At 42.9% G+C, this 23408-nt stretch overlaps 1 long non-coding RNA gene across 9 annotated transcripts in view; it reads right to left on the bottom strand.

Moving 5' to 3' along the window:
• The window catches only part of LOC115092192, a 381274-nt gene that overhangs the window by 86280 nt on the left and 271586 nt on the right, over positions 1 to 23408 (bottom strand). The window contains exon 1 of one of the 9 annotated variants that reach the window (XR_003856940.1): positions 1827 to 1940. The exons of 7 other annotated variants lie outside the window; for them this stretch is intronic. This is a non-coding gene — a long non-coding RNA (uncharacterized LOC115092192). Of the gene's footprint in view, positions 1 to 1826; positions 1941 to 23408 lie in introns of those variants that run through there. One more of the 9 variants, XR_003856937.1, reaches the window with a different exon arrangement.

Here is a 23408-nt window from a genome sequence, read left to right as displayed (position 1 = left end):
TTTTAAAATCCTCCCCTTTATGTATACATTTTCTACGAATGTTACTGGATCTAGGCCATCAGTGCCTTCAGGAAAGCCGAGCAGGAGAATATCACTGCTTAAGCATCTATGGTTAATATGTTTGAACTTTTGTCAGATCTCTGCCATCATCTTGTGCTTACTCTCGTTTCCTGGACCAAATATTCAGTGTTGTTCTTCTTCCTCTAACCTGAAAGTTTTCTAATTTTGTATGACTGGCCACTATTTCAGATTTAATCTCTTAACCATGTAGCAGTTTTTCCCTCGGATAGCATTCTTTTGATATCCCGGAGCTCCTACAAAATTGAGGCTAATAGAATTCTTTCATTTTTGTCAGAAGTGATTTCTCTGGGTATGGGGGGGTTTGGTTTAACTCTTTTCACCCTCAAACCTGCCATATATGCTGCCTTAATTTTCTCATGCTTATTACTTGTCATAATTAAGCTATTCAGTGAATTTTTAACTCAGTTAAACGTGTAAAAGTAGTATAAATCATAGCAATTTTAAAAAACCTATTTACGCACGTAAAACCTTTTGAAAATTATCTTATGGTTGATGGGCAAAAGAAAACAAACAAACAAACAAATACACAAATAAATAAATAAATACAACTGTTTTAATATCCTGCAAGAGCTCACAAGTACCTCCAAAAGGTGAAGTATTTTAGTTTCTGTAATGTTTTCAATGGAATAAAATGAAAGAATCCTGTAAACTATGTTTTATTTAAACACCTTTATTTCTTAATGTGCAATGTTAATAGCTTCAAGAACAATTTATTTTTCTTATCTTCATGTAACAATTATCATTCAACAGTAAATTATTTCTTATGCACGCACCCCTCTGACCTTAAAACAATTATGTATCTGAAATTGTATACACACTAATTATACTTAATTAAAATATATTTGTAGCATGTTAGTGATTGGACCTTGAGATATTACTTTGCAAAGTGTCTCTCAGCAAGAGTAGACCTGGAGGTGAATTTTAGTTTGTAAGCATTAAGCATAAAGTGATTTCAATTCATACTTGAACTGATACTACTGTACATTAGAATGATAGTAGAACCTTGGGGTATGTATATAGTTTTTATTATTATTATGAACTCTCAATTTAGTGTTTCAAGCTTTTAAAATAAAACTTAAGCACATGCACTGAGCAAATAATGTTGAAAAATTATTTACTTGATAGATTGCCCAGTTTTGATAATTGTCCCCTTGGGGTGATTAAAAGTATGTGCATTCTTTCAAAATATGTCTATTTTAAGGTGGGTTAAAAGAGGCATTTCCTGTGTGTAAGTCAGGAAAGGAAAACAGAGTGCGCCCGTTTGTGTTTTAAATGTATGTGTTCTGTTTTACTGCTGCATGGCCACCTGTAGAGATGTAGGAGGTGCAAAGTAGATGTGCCATTTCAATACATATACTCATAACAACTGAAAATTTCAAAAAGACTACTGCGGGTGAAGTTTTGCCCACAAAAATGGCCTTTTAGAAAATTGCATGACTACTATGCAAGGAAAATTATGTACTATATGCATGTACTTTTATGCACATAGGGGAGAGGTGTTCCAAGGGGTGGAATCTGGGTGGGGTTGGGACATGCATGTAATTTTTCTTGGCAAATCTGTGAGTATCAAATTTCAGGTGTAATTGTAGTTTTGCCAGGATAATTTTAAAAGGACTTATACAACTTTGAAAACTGGTGTAATGTATGTGCATACTTGCCTGCTTTCTTATGCATGATGTCAAAAAGTTTCCTCCCACAAATGCATGTAAATTCCCCCCATGCAGAGCAGGATTGATTTTACTTACTGTGCGTGTACTACATTTAAATTTCTGCCCACTTTCAGTTTCAGGTGTGCTCCACTTATTGACTTGAATAATCACAACAACTCTTAACATGCTACCAAAAGAAAGAGCAGCACTAAAATGTAAATAGGAAACACAAAAAATAATGTCAATATAAAGTCTCTTGACTGGGTGATAAATATATTAATCAAAAATACAGCTCAGTTTTTTTAGTTATCAAATTTATTAAGCTATGAGGTTTCATTATACACCTTAGCAACTGGTCATAAATCATAGATCCTTATTAGGTTTTCAGCAGAAAATATTGTGTATATCTACAATCATTAATCATCCCAGCGGTTTACTTATGCAGGCAACCTAATAGATGAGAGTTGCGTTTCGACTCTAAAAGTCCATCTCAAGGGAATTTGTGCTGACGTGTTTCAAGGTCGAAGAAACATCTGCAGGAATGCCAGTTTCTCCTATGGTTAGCAGGAATGTTGTATAAAAACACCCCAAAGCTCAATATGTCAAACTACTAGATCAAAATAAAAAGCTATGGCAATTAAATCTACTGGAGGTGAACAACTCTGAATTTATAAGCATTTCCCATGGACCCATTTAAACTAATATTAACATATGCAATTTGTTTTAAGTATGATGCTTTTTTTCTCGTTGGCAATAGCCAAGCTAATAAGTTTTATTTAGATGTATCTAACACATGATTGCGGCCTTTGACTGAGTGGGTTGCTTCTAAGGTATTAACTTCTCTCATGTTTTTTTTCCTTCCTTTGGTAACATTTTGCAGTTCTGAATTTTGACTTACTTTTCTGATTCTTAAACCTTTCTTCCTTGGAAATTTAATTTTTCTCTAACATTTCATAAGCTATCTTCCTTAAAGTCTTCTTTATAATTTTTCATTCTTCATCTATATCGTCATTAAAAGTGATCTGTTCTAAATAATGTTTTAGTCTTTTATCAAACAACATTTTTATGCTTTATTCTGACAACAAATACACATGATAAATTTTTCTTCCATTTTTTGTTTAGCTTTCTGTCTTTTATCTTGTCAATATTTCTATTTTTGAATTCATAAAGCAGTGATCTCCTACTTTGGGAGGTCATGCCAGGCATCTACAACCTGAGCTAGAAAAAGATGGACCAATGAATAATGAAGCTGGCACAAACACTGCTGTCTAACACATGATAGATGATGATGTCTTTCTTTGTATGGCATACAGCATTATGGTATATTGGGACTGGCTACTGGTGGATCTTGAATTAAGGGTGTAATTGGCTAAGAGGCTGGTTCTTTTGCTCTCTCAGTCAAAGTAGGATACTGACGAAAGTAAGATGATACAAATGAGGAAACCTAGCAGGGGCAGATCCCCTCTTGTAGGACTGGATTGGCCCAAGGGTCTAGAAAATAGGCTGCTAGGAACAGGGAAATGGTTGCCAAAAATGAGAGCTGATGAGCCATTCCGCAGAACCTAGATCCTGAGCTCCATTAGACTTGATACTTGGAGTTGTTTATGAGTATTGGGAGTACTTGGATATTCTGATCTTGGACTGGATCTGTTTGCAAATACCATGAAACAAATTTGCTTATATGTACATGGACCTGCCCTGTTGAGAATCTTTTGAAGGAATTGGACTTGTTACTAAGATACAGTGAACTGAACTATCCCTGCTCTGTGCCCTGTGTGTTTCTGCATTTGATTTTTGAATCTCTGTTTCTGTAATAACTCTGTTATTTGAAATAAATATTACTTGGAACCTTAAAGAAGCTGTGGTTTAAATATACTCCAGCTTAAACTCTGAAACCCTACTGCTCATTATTTGCAGTACAACATTATTACTGTGATACACATTGATACATATTGATACATAAGATCAATAACAATCTGGACATGGTATAGTTGGGTATAAAATTACATATGTATATTCTACACTGAGCCCTAAGATCTGTAAATACAAGTCTCATAGACGTGTCGAAAATTTATCAAGCTCATTTGGGGCTGGTGCGGGACAGGGCAATATCAGTAGCCAGTCCTACACTCTGGAACATAATGCCTATGTTACTACAAACAACGGCCATTACAAAAAAGTTGAAAATAGCATTAAAAACATGGCTATTTAAGGACGTTTCTAAAGGGTAGCTGCAAGCAGGAATTACCCAGTGGGTAGTGGAAGAAGGATGTTTGTAAATTTATCAAAGTTTTGTTAGATATCTATTGTGTTTTTAAATCACGTATACCTGCAAAGATATATTTCTTAACTATTGTGTTTGCTATTTTGTATGTCACTATGATCAGTGGAGTGAGTGTGGCATAGAAATGCTTTTAAATAAATAAATATTACTTCCTCAGCTTCGCAAAGCCCCCTCCCCCCAATATTTTACTCATGGCAACATTTCAATTATGGTTCTCCCATGTTGGTTTATTTGAATTAATTTCCGCTTTTGACACTTCAAAGTGGATTACATTCAAGTAGTGAAGACATTTCCCTAACCCTAAAAGGATTATAATGTAAGGCAAATATTCATCAAATTGCTATATTATTGCAGGAATATGGTGCGTTAGCGTTCACCATTAAAAAAAAAGGGGCATGGTTAAGAATTTTTTTTTAACATCTGCATCACATAGGTAAAAATCATAACCCGCGATAATATTTTCGTTGCAGGACGCAGTATTGTGGTGTGCGATGCATTAGCGCATCGTAATTCCAAACCAGGAGATATGCACACAAGTCGGGCCTGTACATGCAGAACAGGTTTTCAAAACTGGACCGAGTAGGCACGTATTTTCCTCTATGCACACATGTGAAAAATAGCGAAAAAGGGGTGGGGCGTAGGAGTGTGTGAGGGGAGGCCAATAGATGTGCACGTATATACTTATGCACACAGGTGTGCACCGGGGTCCCTTGCCTCTTAACTTTACTACTGCTATGGATGGCGTGTAAGTCATAAAAGAATACATCTAGACTAGTCAGCGGGCTATCACTGGTTGGGGCTAATGGGGGAAAGGAAGATAAATAAACTAGGGAACTTGGCATTCCTATCCCTGGCCTGGGCGAACTGGAAACAAGCTGGTGAATCTGGCAATGGCATCAGCGCGTGTTCCTTTTAGTGTAAAACTTTTTATTTACCAAAGTTATCAAATATATAAGCCTTCAGAATGCAGTGTCTTTTATTCACTCCAGATGCAAATCATAAAAACTATAAAACATGTGCCATTTTCACCTTTTTCTTTCCTCTAAACCCTGCCCCCTTGCAGCCAAGAGCAAATCCATATGACCCCCTATCCCATCCTTAACATCCGCCCACTTATGTGATGGAAGCAGGATTTGCGCGCACATGTGCACATACTTATCAAATAGGGCACACATGTAGGTGCTATCAGCCTATTTGATATCATGCACACATATATGCACATATGTAATACGTGCATATAACATAGGTGTGTATATGCGCATATGGTATCAAATAAGCTGAGAGCATCTATATGTGCGTCCTGTTTGATAACTACACACACATTTTCACGCAAATCCTGCTTCCATCATGTAAATGGGCCAGTAAGGCAGCCAGTTTCTCACTAATATTACACTTCCCCCTAACACAGATGATTGAGGAAGAAAGTGATAAAAACTAATTTTCCACTCTAACGCACAAAAAAAAATGTTATTTCTGATATTAAATCCCATATTAGTGTTTGTTAAATTTTTGAGACAGGCAGTAGGAGTCCCTCATTTGCATAAAAAGCTAGCTTTTGAATACTCATTATCACATTTGCATATAAGCACGCAACGGGATAAAGATTGTGCATTTATTATTTGTCAGACCCCTATTATTGCACTTTAGGACCCTAACATAATTTGATGAATGACTCTGTATGTTTGTACATAAGCACTCCCTGTTCCCACATTTCAGAGTTCCTTTGGCAGTACTGACTTCACGTGCAGTCTCCTCCTCTTTAGCAATATTACATTTCTTCTCCTCTTCCCTTGCTGCATCAGGGGCTCCTTTTGTGGTGAATTTTTTCACTTGATGCTTTATTGTACAGTTTGAATTCTGCCATAGAGTTGACTTCTAAAAGGTTGGTGTAATATTAGCATATATTATTAAGAATCCTTGAAATTTTATGATAAATTAATGATAAGTCGACAATTTTGTAAATACAAGAATTCAGAATAGCAGATTGAATTATGCCATCAATTCATAGAAACATGATTTCTTTAGATAGAAATTCGATGCAGAATTTCATGAAAGTGGGAACAGAAGATCCAGTATTTTGCATACCTTCAATTTCTGTTTAAATTATTGACTCCTCTCTAGTAGGTTCTATTGCTAGATAATTACATAGGTCCCTTCTTCAGATGCATGTTACCAGGAGGAACAGTATGCAAATCCTCAGCTCTCGTGCTAAACTTTCAAAAGGGAAACTTTGATAAAATGAGAAAAATTGTTAGAAAAAAACTGAAAGGAGCAGCTACAAAAGTAAAAAGTGTGCAAGAGGTGTGGTCATTGTTAAAAAAATACCATTCTAGAAGCACAGTTCAGATATATTCCACACATTAAGAAAGGTGGAAAGAAGGCAAAGCGATCACTGGCATGGTTAAAAGGGGAGGTGAAAGGATCTATTTTAGCCAAAAGATCTTCATTCAAAAATTGGAAGAAGGATCCAACAGAAGAAAATAGGATAATGCATAAACGTTGGCAAGTTAAATGTAAAACATTGATAAGACAGGCTAAGAGAGAATTTGAAAAGAAGTTGGCCGTAGAGGCAAAATCTCACAGTAAAAACTTTTAAAATATATCCGAAGCAGAAAGCCTGTGAGGGAGTCAGTTGGACCGTTAGATGATCGAGGGGTTAAAGGGGCACTTAGAGAAGATAAGGCCATCGCGGAAAGATTAAATGATTTCTTTGCTTCAGTGTTTACTGAAGAGGATGTTGGGGAGGTACACGTACTGGAGAAGGTTTTCATGGATAATGATTCAGATGGACTGAATCAAATCACGGTGAACCTAGAAGATGTATTAGATCTGATTGACAAACTAAAGAGAAGTAAATCACCTGGACTGGATGGTATACACCCAAGAGTTCTGAAGGAATTAAAAAATGAAATTTCAGACCTATTAGTAAATATTTGTAACCTATCATTAAAATCATCCATTGTACCTGAAGACTGGAGGATAGCAAATGTAACCCCAATATTTAAAAAGGGCTCCAGGGGTGATCCGGGAAACTACAGACTGGTTAGCCTGACTTCAGTGCCAGGAAAAATAGTGGAAAGTATTTTAAACATCAAAATCACAGAGCATATAAAAGACATGGTTTAAAGTCAGCATCGCTTTACCCAAGGCAAGTCTTGCCTCACAAATCTGCTTCACTTTTTTGAAGGAGTTAATAAACATGTGGATAAAGATGAACCGGTAGATGTAGTATACTTGGATTTTCAGACGGCGTTTCACAAAGTTCCTCATGAGAGGCTTCTAGGAAAAGTAAAAAGTCATGGATAGATGGCGATGTCCTTTTGTTGGTTTGCAAACTGGCTAAAAGACAGGAAACAGAGAGTAGGATTAAATGGACAATTTTCTCAGTGGAAGGGAGTGGGCAGTGGAGTGCCTCAGGGATCTGTATTGGGACCCTTACTTTTCAATATATTTATAAATGATCTGGAAAGAAATATGACGAGTGAGATAATCAAATTTGCAGATGTTACAAAATTGTTCAGAGTAGTTAAATCACAAGCAGATTGTGATAAATTGCAGGAAGACCTTGTGAAACTGGAAAATTGGGCATCAAAATGGCAGATGAAATTTAATGTGGATAAGTGCAAGGTGATGCATATAGGGAACAATAACCCATGCTATAGTTACACAATGTTAGGTTCCACATTAGGTGCTACCACCCAAGAAAGAGATCTAGGCGTCATAGTGGATAACACATTGAAATCGTCGGTTCAGTGTACTGCGGCAGTCAAAAAAGCAAACAGAATGTTGGGAATTATTAGAGAGGGAATGGTGAATAAAATGGAAAATGTCATAATGCCTCTGTATCGCTCCATGGTGAGACCGCACCTTGAATACTGTGTACAATTGTGGTCGCCTCATCTCAAAAAATATAATTGCGATGGAGAAGGTACAGAGAAGGGCTACCAAAATGATGTGGAATGGAACAGCTCCCCTATGAGGAAAGACTAAAGAGGTTAGAACTTTTCAGCTTGGAGAAGAGACGGCTGAGGGGGGATATGATAGAGGTGTTTAAAATCATGAGAGGTCTAGAATGGGTAGATGTGAATCAGTTATTTACTCTTTCGGATATTACAAAGACTAGGGGGCAATCCATGAAGTTAGAAAGTGGCACATTTAAAACTAATCGGAGAAAGTTCTTTTTTACTCAACGCACAATTAAACTCTGGAATTTGTTGCCAGAGGATGTGGTTAGTGTGGTTAGTCTAGCTGTGGTTAAAAAAGGATTGGAGAAGTTATTGGAGAAGTCCATTACCTACTATTAATTAAGTTGACTTAGAAAATAGCCACTGCTATTACTAGCAACGGTAACATGGAATAGACTTAGTTTTTGGGTACTTGCCAGGTTCTTATGGCCTGGATTGGCCACTGTTGAAAACAGGATGCTGGGCTTGATGGACCCTTGGTCTGACCCAGTATGGCATGTTCTTATGTTCTTAATGTTTTTTTAACATCTGAAAATTGCTTGCCTATGGTTTTATTTAGTAATAGCAGTGTAATTTTGTTTATTAGTAAATTAGTTAAGTTAACTGTATATTTCTCCTTTAAGTCTGTTTCTTTGCAGCTATAAATTCACAAACTTAGAATCAATTTATAGTCCCCCCTGGAAGCTTTGGCTATAAGGAGCCAAATAGTGGCTGAATATTGACTTTTTTTCTGAATGTATACTGTTGTGAAAGGGATAGTCAGCCTCTATTTTAGATGTTTTCAAACATTCAATAAGTTATTTACTAGTGTCTAAGAACACAAAGGATACATAACCAGAAGAAACATATAAACATGAGAGCAAGAAAAGAACATACTGGCTATATTGTCTGCCCATTCATACCAACTGCTCAGTTCTATAATCCCTACCAGTTCCTCAGAGATCCTCTGTGCTTGTCCCATGCTTTCTTGATTTTAGATCCTGTCCTTGTCTCCACTCCTCCACTGGGAGGCTGTTCTATGCATTCATCACTCTTTCTGTAAATAAATATTTCCTTAGAATACTGAGTCTACCCCCTTTCATTCTCATCCCATGATCCCCTCATTCCAGAGCCTTCTTTCTGTTGAAAGAGGCCCACATCCTGTACATTGATACTTTGGAGATATTGAAATTTATTTAAAGAGTGGTAAGTCAGCAGAAGTAGGTTGGGGAAGCAGTAGCAAGAGTGGCAATTAGCAACAATTCAGCAAGATGCTGCAGCCAAGAACTGCAGGCTTTGGTTAAGTATACTTGTGCACTCAGCCTTCCTTCCCTTCACCTGGAAATTCAAAGAAACACAGCAGGGGGAGGTTGATTACAAAATAAACAAACAAGTGGTCTACCAATATGGATGCCAGCCATGAGTAATGTGGACTCACAATGTTCTCTGCCATTGAGAATATCCATCCATTTAGTAGATAACTGGTTGGTGGGTAGGAAAGGAAATGCTGGATAAAGGAGGGGGAAGAAGTGGTAATTTTCAAGGTGCTGCATATTGACAGTATTGCATGGGGAGCCCACTCTTTCTTTCACTGCACCTCACCACCCATCTACCTCTGGCACTTCGATTCTAACATCCTAGCCATCAGTTTCTCCTTCCAGTAAATCAAAGTGTCAATCTGGAGGGCGATACTCCCTTTTACTCATGCAGGGTTGCCAGCATGTAAGGATTCAGCTGGGTGAAAGAAGGTAGTCAGTTTTCCACTTTCTACTGCTAGGAATCCATGAGTATGAATTCCTATTTTTGCAAGAAACCTTGTATCTTCTCCAGGATACAAGTTATGGAGTTCACCTCCTCTAGTGTGGATGCTGTTGAACTCAGATCCTTCTTTAAAGGCTTCAGAACTCGTACCATCTGCGTTAGGTGTAACCATTCCTGACCTCCCAAGGGGCAATCCACACTGACCTCACTCTCCACAAACTGCTAATGAGGGGGTGTTTCTGAAACCACTTGCCTCTGCATCATATAGGTGGAATTACACTGGTGTCTATATTTTGGACAAACTGATGTTGAGATGCCCTGACAGCTGCCTGCCTATTACAGAGCTGTTTCCCAACTGTCATGCTCTGGTTAAAATGCCCCACTATCTTCCTGCCTCTCTTTATCAGGTCCTGCAGGACACATCTTCCTTGCCCCTCAGCTCAGAGTCTCTCTTATTTCCAGACGCAGCAAGCATGCAAAGCATTGGATTCCCTTGAAAACTCTATTTCTCACAACTTTGACATGTTGCTTCCACCATCCATAACAAAAAAATCCCAGTAATGGTCATGTTTCCAGCCCAGCCACCAGCTCTCCATCATCCTACTTAATACTGCTAAGATATGGGCTGAGGAATGGCTCTCATCCATCACCCGGGTATACAACATAGCCCACCTCTACCCTGTGTGTGCTGCTGCTTGAGCTGCACCTGCCATACCTCATTGCACCAGTATAGTGCTAATAGTACACAAGCTAGGCTTGTGTCACATTTTGGCTAGTCCAGATGTCATGCACAGTAGATGTGAATCAGAACCGGAATCGGTTCTGATTCCGGTTCCGATTCACATCGTGGGTTTTTTTTTTGTCCAGCCCGATCGGGTTTTTTTTTTTATCGGCTGCACCCGAGCCGATAAACAAAAAACCCACCCGACCCTTTAAAACTAATCCCTTAGCTTCCCCTACCCTCCCGACCCCCCCAAAAACTTTTTACAGGTACCTGGTGGTCCAGTGGGGGTCCCAGGAGCAATCTCCCGCTCTCGGGCCGTCGGCTGCCACTAATAAAAATGGCGCCGATGGCCTTTGCCCTTACCATGTGACAGGGTATCCGTGCCATTGGCCGGCCCTGTCACATGGTAGCAGCACTGGATGGCCCACGCCATTTTTAAAGATGGCACCGGCCATCCAGTGCTCCAGTGTTCGTGTCCATCTGACCCTCGGATTCTGACCTCTGCCTGATTGACTACATCTCCTGATTCTGGCTCTGTCCCTTGCCTTGTCATCGCCTACGCTGTTCTGGTCTTCCTTGCTCCTGATCTAAAGTCCGATCGTGCTCCCTTGCTGTCCATGGGCACGGCTGTCTACTACATCATCAGGAGACCCTGTGAGGCCCACCTAAGTCCAAGCGGCCCGGATCCCTATGGGCTCCTCCCAGTAAGCAGCAGTAGGCACTGAATGATCCTGTTGGGGCCATGTTCATCTTCAGGAACAGAAGGCAGCCAAGGGTGAGATGCCCCTGGTCTATTTCCTTCTGGTTTGTTCTCAACCCCATCTCCAGTATCAGCACTCAATGATCCAGAGAAGGGATTGTACAAGACACCATAGATGTAGAGACACTTTACAGTTATGGAGGATCATCATTTTTCAGAATGCAAGTACTGTCAAAAGGCCATCAGTAGACAAATGGTAGTAGTGGGATCTCGGGCTTCCAGTGGTGAAGCTCATCCTAGCCTCTGTCTCCTCCAATGCTCCACCCCCCTGGGGGCAGGTGCTTCCTGGTCCCTACAAGGGAGCCGTTCTCCTCTGCTCCAGGACAAGGGTCCACCCCCGAGCGCAACAGGTTGCCGTCCATGGACTCAGTGGAGTCTCCCGCTTCCAGGGCCCTACCGAGTTTGGCCATCACAGTCAAAGGACATCATCAAGCTTTGGAATCGCTGGCCTCTTTAGTGGAAGAGCTTTGCTCCCAGCTACGAGATACAGCTCTGGCCAATCCCGTGGGCCTATCAGCTTCTATGCTTCCCAAGGCATCGTTGGCACTCCCTGCACCTCCTCGATACAATGGGGACCCACGCTCCTGTCGTGGCTTCCTTAATCAGTGCTTCATGCAATTTGCACTGCAACCCACCTTGTTCCTGAAGGAAATCACCAAGGTGACCTTCATCCTATCTTGCCTGGAAGGGAAGGCTCTCACATGGGCCTCTCCCTTATGGGAACGCTCTGATCCCATACTTTCCACGTTATCCGAGTTTGTTGCTCTCTTCAAGCAGACCTTCCGAGACCCAGGCTGCCAGGCTATAGCCAGCCATAACCTACTCCACCTTCGCCAAGGGTCACAGACCCTCTCTGAGTGTACAGTGGAGTTTAGGACCCTGGCCACTGAACTCGGGTGGCAAGAAGATTGTCTGCAAGCCATCTTCCTAGATGGACTCTCCTACATTCTCAAAGATGAACTTTCCATCCGTGAGACTCCCACTTCTCTAGAGGACCTGATTTCTCTTGTCGGGAAGATCGACCATCGTCTCTGGCAAAGGCACCTAGAAGTAAAGGCTCCCCGCACTCCTACACTGCATCCCACACGTATCCAGAGTCCTCCAGTCAAGACTCCAGCACCACCACCCTCTTCCATGGTGGAACCTATGGAGGTAAATCGTGGGCGACTCTCCGACCAAACATCTCCGGAGGAAGGGGGATCTTTGCCTTTATTGTGGCATTTCCGGACATCATCTGCAGTCTTGCCTGGTTCATCTGGGAAACTGCAACACCTGAGCCTAGCGGGGGTCCCGAGCTTAGGCGCTTATGTCACCGGCCCTCAGCTCTTGCTTCCAGTCTCTCTGGGCATCAAGGCCCACACCTTCGCCACCACTGCTCTTATTGATACCGGAGCAAGTGGCAGCTTCATCATGGATGACATTGTCAAGCTTCTGAACATTCCTCTTCAGCCATTAGATGTGAGACTCCGTATCGCCTCCATTCAAGGAGAACCTCTTCCAGGGCTCATCACCCATTGAACAGTGGCTGCCCACCTGACCGTGGGCACTCTCCACAAGGAGGAAATGTCTTTCTATGTATTAAAGTGTTCTACACATCCAGTTATCCTGGGGCTGCCTTGGCTCCAAACCTATGAACCCCAGTTCGATTGGCTTTCTATGCAGTTGGTGCAGTGGGGCTCTAAATGCCAGAAGACATGTCTACGTTCGGTATCTCCAGTAGTCCCTGTTCTGAAGTCTAGCACTCTTCCTGGTTTACCTCCTCAGTACGCTGACTTTGAAGATGTCTTCTTAAAGTAGAAAGCGGATACCTTGCCTCCGTTACGCAAGTTCAAGTGTCCCATAGAACTTCTGCTGGGCATAACGCCTCCCAAAGCAGAACCTATCCGCTGTCTCAACCCAAACCCAAGCCATGTTTGAATATATCAAGGATAACCTAGAAAAAGGGTTCATCCATCCGTCTGATTCCCTTGCTGGAGTGGGTTTTTTCTTTGTTAAGAAAAAGGACGGCAGTTTACGCCCTTGTATTGATTACAGAGGGCTTAACGCCATAACCCACAAGGACCGATACCCCCTGCCCCTTATCAGCGAGCTGTTCGACCGCCATGAAAGCGGATCTGAGGGGTGCGTACAATCTGGTATGCATCCAACCTGAAGATATCTGGAAAACCGCATTCAACATGAGGGATTGTCACTATGAATATACCGTGATGCCCTTTAGGCTATACAATGCCCCAGCAGCCTTTCAACACTTTATGAATGAAATTCTTCAAGATCCCCTGTACTCCTTCATAGTTGTATATCTCGATGACATCCTAATCTTTTCCAATGACCTTGAATCTCATAGAGAGCACTTCTGGACTGTTCTTCAGCTTCTAAGAGAAAACCAACTTTATGCCAAGTTAGAAAAATTCTTCTTCGAGCATAATCGCTTACCCTTCTTAGGGTACATCATATCCGATCGAGGTTTCTCCATGGACCCAGAGAAAGTCCAGGGGATCCGTGACTGGCCCCAGCCAGTAGGCCTACGGGCCTTACAACATTTCCTTGGCTTTACTAATTATTATCAAAGCTTCATTGCCAATTATTCTACCCTAGCTGCTCCGCTTACCGCCATGACCAAGAAAGGGTCTAACACTCTGTGTGGACTCCCAAAGCACAAGCCGCCTTTCAGATGCTTAAGGAAGCTTTCTGTTCTGGCCCTTGTCTTCAGCACCCGGACCCAAGATGTCTATTTGTCGTCGAAGTCGATGCCTCTGCAATTGGTGCAGGAGCTGTCCTGAGTCAGTTTTCTCCCAAGGGTAAATTGATACCTTGTTCATTCTACTCACACAAATTCTCTCCTACAGAGCAACGCTATATACCGTTGGTGACCGAGAACTTCTCGCCGTCAAGTTGGCATTCCAAGAGTGGCACCCCTGGTTGGAAGGGATGCAACAAAAGTTTACCCTCTTCACTAACCATAAGAACCTTGAGCACCTCAAAGAAGCTCAACTCCTGAATCCTCAACAGGCCTGATGGGCGCTCTTCTTTGAAAGATTCAACTTCGTTCTATGTTTCTGCCCAGGTTCCAAGAACATCCGTGCTGATGCACTGTCAAGATCATTTGAACCTGAGGATGTTCCTGATTTCCCTAGCTATATCATAGATCCTGCCTGTGTGTGTATCCCTTGCCTGACCACTACAGTTCCTACTGGGAAAACCGTTGTTCCCCGTAGATTACGTGAATGAGTTCTGAAATGGGCTCATGATTCCAAATTGGCAGGCCACCTAGGTTGTGCCAGGACCCTAGAGATGTTATGGAGGCATTATTGGTGGCCCAACATGGTGCAGGATTCCCGAAACTATGTGGATTCATGCCCCGTCTGTGCCCAACAGAAGCCACCTACCTGACGGCCTTGGGGCCTACTCCAACCACTTCCAGCACCTACTGAGCCATGGTCCAGCATCTCAACGTACTTTATCACAGACCTGCCTCCGTCCCAGAACAATACCGTAATTTGGGTCATCATCGACCATTTTTCGAAGATGGGTCGCTTTATTCCCTTGCCAGGTCTCCCATCGGCCCTGGAATTAGCCAAGTTGCTTTTGAAACACATTTTCCATCTCCATGGACTCCCAAAGGAAATTACTGAGGACCACAGTTTGCCGCCAGGTATTGGTGCTCCCTATGTAAAAAGTTTAACATTGCCGTGAGTTTCATGTCGGCCTATCACCCACAGGCCAATGGTCAAGCTGAAAGGACCAATCGGATGCTGAAAACATTCCTTCGCTCTTATATGAATGATCAGCAGGACAACCGGTCTGATCTACTACCTTGGGCTGAGCTGTCGCACAATACCCACATCGCTGCGGCCACCGATGTATCTCCATTCTCCGTGGTATTCGGACGACAACCTAGGCTGCCTCTTCCAGTTCCTCTGACTGTTCCTTCTCCAGCGGCGCAATACATGGCCCATACCATTTGTCAAGTGTGGAATCAAGTAAAAGAGCGTCTTTCCCAGGCAGCTGAATGCTCCAAGCGTACATCTGATGCCCCCAGATGCCCCGCTCCACTCTTCCGTCCTGGCCAGAAGGTGTGGCTGAGTGCCCAACACATAAGATTGAGACTTCCCTCTCATCTCATCTCTTAGCTCCTAAATACATTGGTCCGTTTCCAGTGATTCAAAGAGTGGGAGCAGTATTGTATCAACTCCAGCTACCTCGTGCCATGGGTATCCATAATAGGTCCCATGTTTCACTGTTGAAATCTCCTGGCCCTCACATAGAGTTCCCTCCTCCACGGGTCTCTACTGAACCAGATACATCTCTCCAGGTAAGAGAGGTCCTCGACGTCTGTTGGTGTCGAGGGAAACGGGAGTACCTCCTAGCCTGGGAGGGTTATGGGGCCGAGGAGAATTAGTGGGAACCTTCCCACAACATCCTTGATAAGGAACTCCTGAAGACCTTTCATAGGACTTACCCTGTCAAGCCACGGCTGTGTAAAGGGAGGCCTAGAAGGGGGGGTACTGTTGCGCGCCTTGTCTGTGCCCAGCCCACGCACGGGCCTGCTCACCTCTCTGGCTCCTCTACAGATCCCGGGTCGGCCCCCCCAGCAGCAGCTGTAAGCTCTTCCAGGCCATGCCCCTACACACGCGCAGACCACCAGGTCTCTTGTAGGACCAGGGGCAGGTCCTAGCTCTGCGGCGCGCCCTGATTGCAGGAACTACTTAAGGAAGTCGTTGCCTGCACTTCCTTGCCTTGGCAATCGGGTCGGCATTGTATTGTGTGCTAGATTGTCACTGCACTTCTGAATCTCATTCCAGTCTCGTTTCAGTCTTGTTCCAGGATCCTACTGTTCCAGCTTTGTTCCTGCATCCTACTGTTCCAACGTCCTTCTGTTCCAGTGTTCGTCTGTCCGTCTCCCCAGGTAGTACCCTCGGACTGTCTCTCTGGTACTCACCTCAGCCTGTTGTTCTGGTCTTCCTTGCTCCATCTGACCTACGATCTCAAGTCCGACCGCGCTCACTTGCTGTCCGTGGGCACACCTGTCTACAAAATTTCCAGGAGACCCTGCGAGGCCCACCTAAGTCCAAGCCGCGGGTCCCTTCGGGCTCCTCCCGGGGGGACCTCGGGTTTCCAGTAGTAAAGCTCATCCTAGCCTCTGTCTCCTCCAGTGCTCCACCCCCTGGGGGCAGGTGCTTCCTGGTCCCTACCAGGGAGCCATTCTCCACCGTTCCAGGACAAGGGTCCACCCCCAAGTGCAACAGTTTTCTTTCATATCTCCATTTCTCTTCCCAGTATCAGATAGATACTTGATGCATTTCTCTTCTTCCAAGATCTTCAATAGATGTACATGTGCCCTTGTAAAAGTCCATCAGATCTTGTTTCTCCCCCTCACTCCTTCACTCCTCTGGATGATTGTAAGTCAGCCTCCTTTGGAAACAGATGATCCCCAAGTCCATTCTCAGTAAAGAAACTTTTCTCTTTTTGATGTCCAAAGACAGAGCCCCTAGTTAATGGGAATCCTAGTACAAGTAAAAGAAAGTTCCTTTAACACAAAAGAGAAAAAACACATGAGACCAGAAAAATGTAAAAAACTCTTAGCTCAGCAAAAGGAATATCCATAAAAATGGTCTTATAATAAAGGAAGATTCTTTGACTCCAGATCCCATGCCTCTTTATTGAGAACCCCAAAGACCTAACCCCTTCTACAAGAAAACAAAACAGGGGACAACCATGACATGTTGCCCCTAGGAAGGGTAACAAAACTCCACACAGTAAAATGGTGGTTAGAGCTTAAATATCAGAAGAACTCACCAATGACCTCACCAATGAACTCACCAACTCACCAATGAACTCACCAATGAAAAGCAAAAGAAAATTGAAACATATCTGGTTCTCAAAGGAGGTGGCTGACAAAATTAAAGCTAAAAGAACAGCATTCAAGAAATATAAAAGATCCCAAAGGGAGGAGCACAAAGAAGAATATTTGATTCAACTGAGGGAGACAAAGAAATTAATCAAGTTGGCAAAAAGTCAAGCGGAAGAGAGGATTGCCAAGGAGATAAAAAATGGTGACAAAACATTTTTCAGATACATCAGCGAAAAGAGAAAAGTCCAAAGTGGTATAGTGAAATTGAAAGGTGGAAATGATCAATGTGTGGAGAGAGATGAAGAAATGGCAGAAATATTAAACGAATACTTCAGCTCTGTGTTCACTAAAGAAGACCCTGGAGAAGGACCATCTCTACACAAAAGAACTGGAGGGAAGTGGAATAGATGAAAATCCTTTTACAGTGGAAAATGTATGGGAAAAGCTAAAGAATCTGAAAGTGGACAAAGCCATGGGGCCTGATGGGATTCATCCAAGGATACTGAGGGAGCTCAGAGATGTGCTGGCGGGTCCGCTGTGTGACCTGTTCAATAGATCCCTAGAAACGGGAGTGGTGCCAAATGATTGGAGAAGAGCGGTGGTGGTCCCGCTTCACAAGAGTGGGAACAGAGAGGAGGCTGGTAACTACAGACCGGTTAGCCTCACTTCGGTGGTGGGAAAAGTAATGGAGTCACTGTTGAAAGAGAGAATAGTGAACTATCTACAGTCCGGAGAATTGATGGACCAGAGGCAGCATGGATTCACCAGGGGAAGATCCTGTCAGACAAATCTGATTGACTTTTTTGACTGGGTAACCAAGGAATTGGATCGAGGAAGAGCGCTTGATGTCTTCTACTTGGATTTCAGCAAAGCTTTTGATACGGTTCCGCACGGAGGCTGGTGAATAAAACGAGACGCTTAGGAGTGAGTGCCGAGGTGGTGACCTGGATTGCAAACTGGTTGACGGACAGAAGACAATGTGTGATGGTAAATGGAACTTTCTCTGAAGAGAGAGCGGTTTTAAGTGGTGTACCGCAAGGATCGGTGTTGGGACCGGTCCTGTTCAATATCTTTGTGAGCGACATTGCGGACGGGAGAGAAGGTAAGGTTTGTCTTTTTGCGGATGACACCAAGATCTGCAACAGAGTGGACACGCCAGAAGGAGTGGAGAGGATGAGACGGGATTTAAGGAAACTGGAAGAGTGGTCGAAGATATGGCAGCTGAGATTCAATGCCAAGAAGTGCAAAGTCATGCATATGGGGAGTGGAAATCCGAATGAACTGTATTCGATGGGGGGGGGGGGGGGGGGGGAGGCTGATGTGCACGGAGCAGGAGAGAGACCTTGGGGTGATAGTGTCTAATGATATGAAGTCTGCGAAACAATGCGACAAGGCGATAGCAAAAGCCAGAAGAATGTTGGGATGCATAGAGAGAGGAATATCGAGTAAGAAAAGGGAAGTGATTATCCCCTTGTACAGGTCCTTGGTGAGGCCTCACCTGGAGTACTGTGTTCAGTTCTGGAAACTCACTCCAAGATGAGATTTGGGCAATGTTCTCTCAACCTAGCTTGATGTGATGAGATTTGGGCAATGTTCTCTCCACCTAGCTTGATGTTACCCAAGTAGAGTGTCCATCAAGCTAGGTTGAGAGAACATTGCCCAAATCTCATCTTGGAGTGAGTTTCCTCGCTCCGAAGGCCATCAAATCTTCACAAGAGATCACTGTTCTATTCGTACATCTCACATTGAATGTGAAAGTGGCCCTTAACCCCCTACACTAATACCTAAACCTCACCTCAAGTTACTAGGTGGGCCTATCATAGGGATACAAATACCTATCTAGGGAGAGGATACTATGGCTAGTCTGTCTCTCTCTCTCTCTCTCTCTCTCTCTCCCCCTCAAACAGGTCTTTCTGGAGACAATGCAATAAAACCATAACACAAACTCTCACTACAGTTTAACACTATTAAATCAGCATTAAGTCTGTGTGATAGCATTTTGCAAACCTGCCCCAACGCCTCCTCTTTTTGAAATTTGCATCGCACCATACGATATGTGCTATCGCATGCGATAAAGACATTTTCACATGCGGTAAGGGCCTATCGCATGCGTTAACTGGGGTTTTTCACATGCAATAAGCCCTTAACGCATGTGAAAATGCCTTAGCGCATTTTGATAAATGACCCCCTATGGCTCCTAGTGTTGCTAATTTGTATATTTCGAACTTTGAAGACATTTTCTTTATTCCTTGCCTTTTATATAGACAATATTGTGGGCTGGTCAAGATATATAGACAGCGTCTTTTTCTATGGCAATCTTTGATAGAACAATTAAACCTTTTTTTGAATTGGCTTAATTAGTTGGATCCTCACCTTCAATTTACTATGTCTTATCATATAGACCGCTTGCCTTTTTTGGATATTTTTATCATAAAAGAAAAAATAAGTTGAAGACCACAACATTTAGAAAACCTACAGATTGCAACAATTTTCTCCATCTTGATAGTTTTCACCCCTATTCCTTATGATCTAATTTACCAATATGTCAATTTTTTTATCTTCTGAGAATTTGTTCAAATAAAGAGGATTACATTATACAAGCAAAAAAAACCTCTGCCATAGATTTCTACAATGGGGATATCCTTGTGAATGTTAAAACCAGCTTTTAAAAGAGTTCTGAATGTGCATGTTATGATCCTGCTTGCGGACCCCATCCCGCTCACAGGTCTCCACTTACCGCCTCCATGCAGTTCCGACGCAATTCTGCGCAGGAGGGACCGCTGATGTCTCCTTTCACAGCCTTAGCACCGCCACTGGCCGGGATCTTCAAGTGGAAGGAAGCCGCAGCCTACTTTTTATCTTCGTGGTCTACCTGCTGCCAGGATCCACTTCATCGCGGCTCCAAGCACCGGTGCTGCCTCCAAGCCACTGGTGCTGCCTCCAATGCGGCCCTGAAGCTGCTGCTGCTGATTCCTTCTCCGCAGTGGGGAGAACGCCACCGGGACTCCGAGCGGCAAGGGAAGCCCCAGCTGCCATGACGCGATCATGCAGCATGAAGCCACCTCCGGGTCCGCCTCTCTTCATGGCCTGTGGCTGCATCTAGGGAGTCCTCTTCATGGCTGGTGCCACCATCGGGAAGCCGCTGCCACAGCTGATGCCATCTTGCTGCCTGGAGGCCGCTCCCGAAGCCTGCCTGTTTCCTTCTCTGTCTGTGCGGCAGGGACGCCGCTGTCCTTGGTCCTGTTCCTCCCTGGGCCCTTCTCTAGGCGCTGGCGTGCACCTCTTCAAGGATATTTAAAGAGCCAGCAGCGGGGAAAGCCGCTCTCCCGTGAGCTAGCGGCCGTGCCTGTATCAGGACTCGTAGGTCGCAGTCGCAACAGTGCATATACATTGGCTGTTGAATAAACAGGACAAAGAAGAATGTGAAAAGAATTTAATATGTGTTGTTCATTTTTCTAGTAAAGCACAAGGTTTGGTATCTATTTTACAGAGACAGTGGCATGTTTTGCAATTACATTTGATTTTTAAAGAACAACCTGTAATTGCTTATACAAGAGGTAAAAAATCTTAAAGACATGCTGGTGAATTCTACTTTTAATGCACCCGATATCAGGATTCCATTTCTATCTTCTGGCCATGCCCCTTGTGGACAATGTTCTTTGTGCAGCATCATAAGTCAGATAAGGTCCTGGCAGAATCCTGCCTCGGCTCAGATTTTTTATTTAAAAGGACAGACAGGAAGGTCACGTGATGTGATGAGCTGAGGACGATGTGCTTTCCTGAACTCTGAGCACCAGCTGCTTTTCATCTACTTTTATCAAAGCCATCCTTTCTATGACTGACCTAATCTCTCAAAGATTTCAAAGATCTTATGTCAATCGACAAGTATATGCACAAATCTCCAGGAATTATGGCTCTAAAAGTAGGAAAGAAGGAAAAAGAAAAACTGAGGCCTTCTCCAGAAAAACTGGATTCAGCTACATCTCCGAGTACCTTGGAAGCTCTAACAGAAAAAGTCACATTTGCAGTAGCTGCTGCTTTAGATATCAAGTTCTCTAATCTATCTACACAGCTTGCAACTCTACAGAGCTCCTTAGCAGAGCTACATCCACATCTGGATGTCATAGAAGGACGGATATCATCCCTTGAAGATGATTCAATTACTGCCACCAGGCAATTAGCTGCTATGGAAAAACAGCTCAAAATCCAAATAGAAAAGCTGGATGACCTGGAAAATAGATCCCATCACAACAACCTGAGGATTACCAGCCTTCCTGAATCCATACCAGACACCTACTTAGCCAGCTTTCTGGAAAAATGGCTCCCTGAGGTACTAGGGAACCCCTCCCTCACCACTTCTCTTCAAATCAAAAGAGCCCAAAGGCTGGGAAACAAAAAGCCTGAAGATTCCAGACCTAGAATAATCATCGCCAGAATCTTCAATTGGTCGCACAAACAAGAATTAATTCGGGAGTACAGACTTCATTATGATCTCAAATACCAGGGAGAGCAAGTCCAACTATTTCAAGATTACTAATTTCACAAAATCACAAACTGTTCTCCCCAATCTGCTCTGCCTTAGCTGCCAAGCAAGTTAAATTTTCTCTTCAGTTTTCAGCCAGATTAAAAGTCTGGCATGCCAATACTACCCACATTTTCGAAGAAGTGGAATTGGCTCAGGTGTTTCTGGATGGTCTAGTCTAATTTTGACAACTCCCTGATGCAAGATTCTCCAGTGGTGAGTTCTCCCCTTGGTTGAGTATTTACATCGCTTACCTTCCTTCCTTCTCTAAATATTTCTATTGTTTATTGGTCTTCGCCAACATTGTTGAGATTGTCCGCAAGTTTGGTGTTTAATAAAGTTGTTTCCTTTGCTCTCTTCGTTTTCCCACCACATATTTCTCGCAAAATCTACCTCCACAGATGTCATGACATCACAAAACATCTTTAGTGCCTCCGCCCCTTTTTCCCACTCCCCATGATGAACAATGCTTCATTCCCACTCCCCATGATGAACCTTCGCTAAATCAATCGATCGGGCACAGTGACAGAGAGCTGTGCCAGAGGTGGTTCTGGGAACCTAATTATTACATTTGGTTCCAGAAGGGACTTTCTCTAAATCCATTCCCATCATTCCATACCTTAGAAAGTTTGCAGTCAGGGATGATTGCGAGCTTCCTACTTATGAGGGAATTACATATCTATAAGTTTAGTGGAAGGCAGAGGGCACAAACAAGACAGTAGAAATTGCTACTTCAAGCTACACCAAGACTTTGAGCACAGCAATGAAGTCTGGGACTGGAAAAAAGGGATAAAGTAATGGAAAAAAAACCCTAAAAGGCTTATTCTGCTCTGGTTATGCTGTGCTGGTGCTCACACATCATTCAAATGTACTTCTATTCCCTAAGTGGTCCACAGAGCATAGATGGGAGGCTTTCAAAAAGGGGGGTAGGGTTGGGATGGGATGTTTAATTAAACTATTCAAACAAGCTTATAACTAAATCCTTTCAATAAATCTATAGCCTCCGCACATAAGCCTGTTCCCTTCCCCCATCCTCCCCCCTTTTATACCCACTCTCTCCCTATCCCTACCCCCCTAAACTCTGCTTCCAAATATTATATTTCAAGCTTTGTCCAGTTCCAAATATTTTAATTATATTCTAAATATCATATGTATTATCTATGTACCTTGCACAGTTAAACATAAGCATTACATACTAATCCCACTGTTTCTAAATATTATATGTTTTTAATCCATGTTACTATTATCATATATAGTATCTATGTTCCAAATACCTTATGTATTAATCTATGTTCCCTGTAAAGCAATTTTTATGCTGCATTAATGTTCTATGAGAAGCAGAGGTGATATGATACAGACTTTCAGATACTTGAAAGGTTTTAATGATCCAAAGACAACGATAAACCTTTTCCGTCGGAAAAAAATCAATAGAACTAGAGGTCACGATTTGAAGCTCCAGGAGGAAGACTCAGAACCAATGTCAGGAAGTATTCTTCACGGAGAGGGTGGTGGATGCCTGGAATGCCTTTCCGGAGGAAGTGGTGAAGACCAGAACTGTGAAGGACTTCAAAGGGGCGTGGGATAAACACTGTGGATCCATAAAGTCTAGAGGACATGAATGAAGAGTGGGTGGCTCGCGGGAATGACGGCTACTGCCAGGAGATAATACCCTTATTCAATAAACATACATACGGTTAATGTGACTCCAACATTGCTCTAAGCTTCAACGGCAAGAGGGAATGTGGAAAAAAGGATTTGCATTCACAAAAAGCGGGGAGTAGCTTGCTTGTTACGGCGGTTACTACCCCAGACCAAATAAGCCTGATACTTCA

This window comes from Rhinatrema bivittatum, chromosome 1 (genome assembly GCF_901001135.1).
Source record: "Rhinatrema bivittatum chromosome 1, aRhiBiv1.1, whole genome shotgun sequence".
NCBI lineage: Eukaryota > Metazoa > Chordata > Amphibia > Gymnophiona > Rhinatrematidae > Rhinatrema > Rhinatrema bivittatum.
Note: the sequence above shows the minus strand (reverse complement) of the source record. Positions and strands in the feature narration are given on the sequence as shown.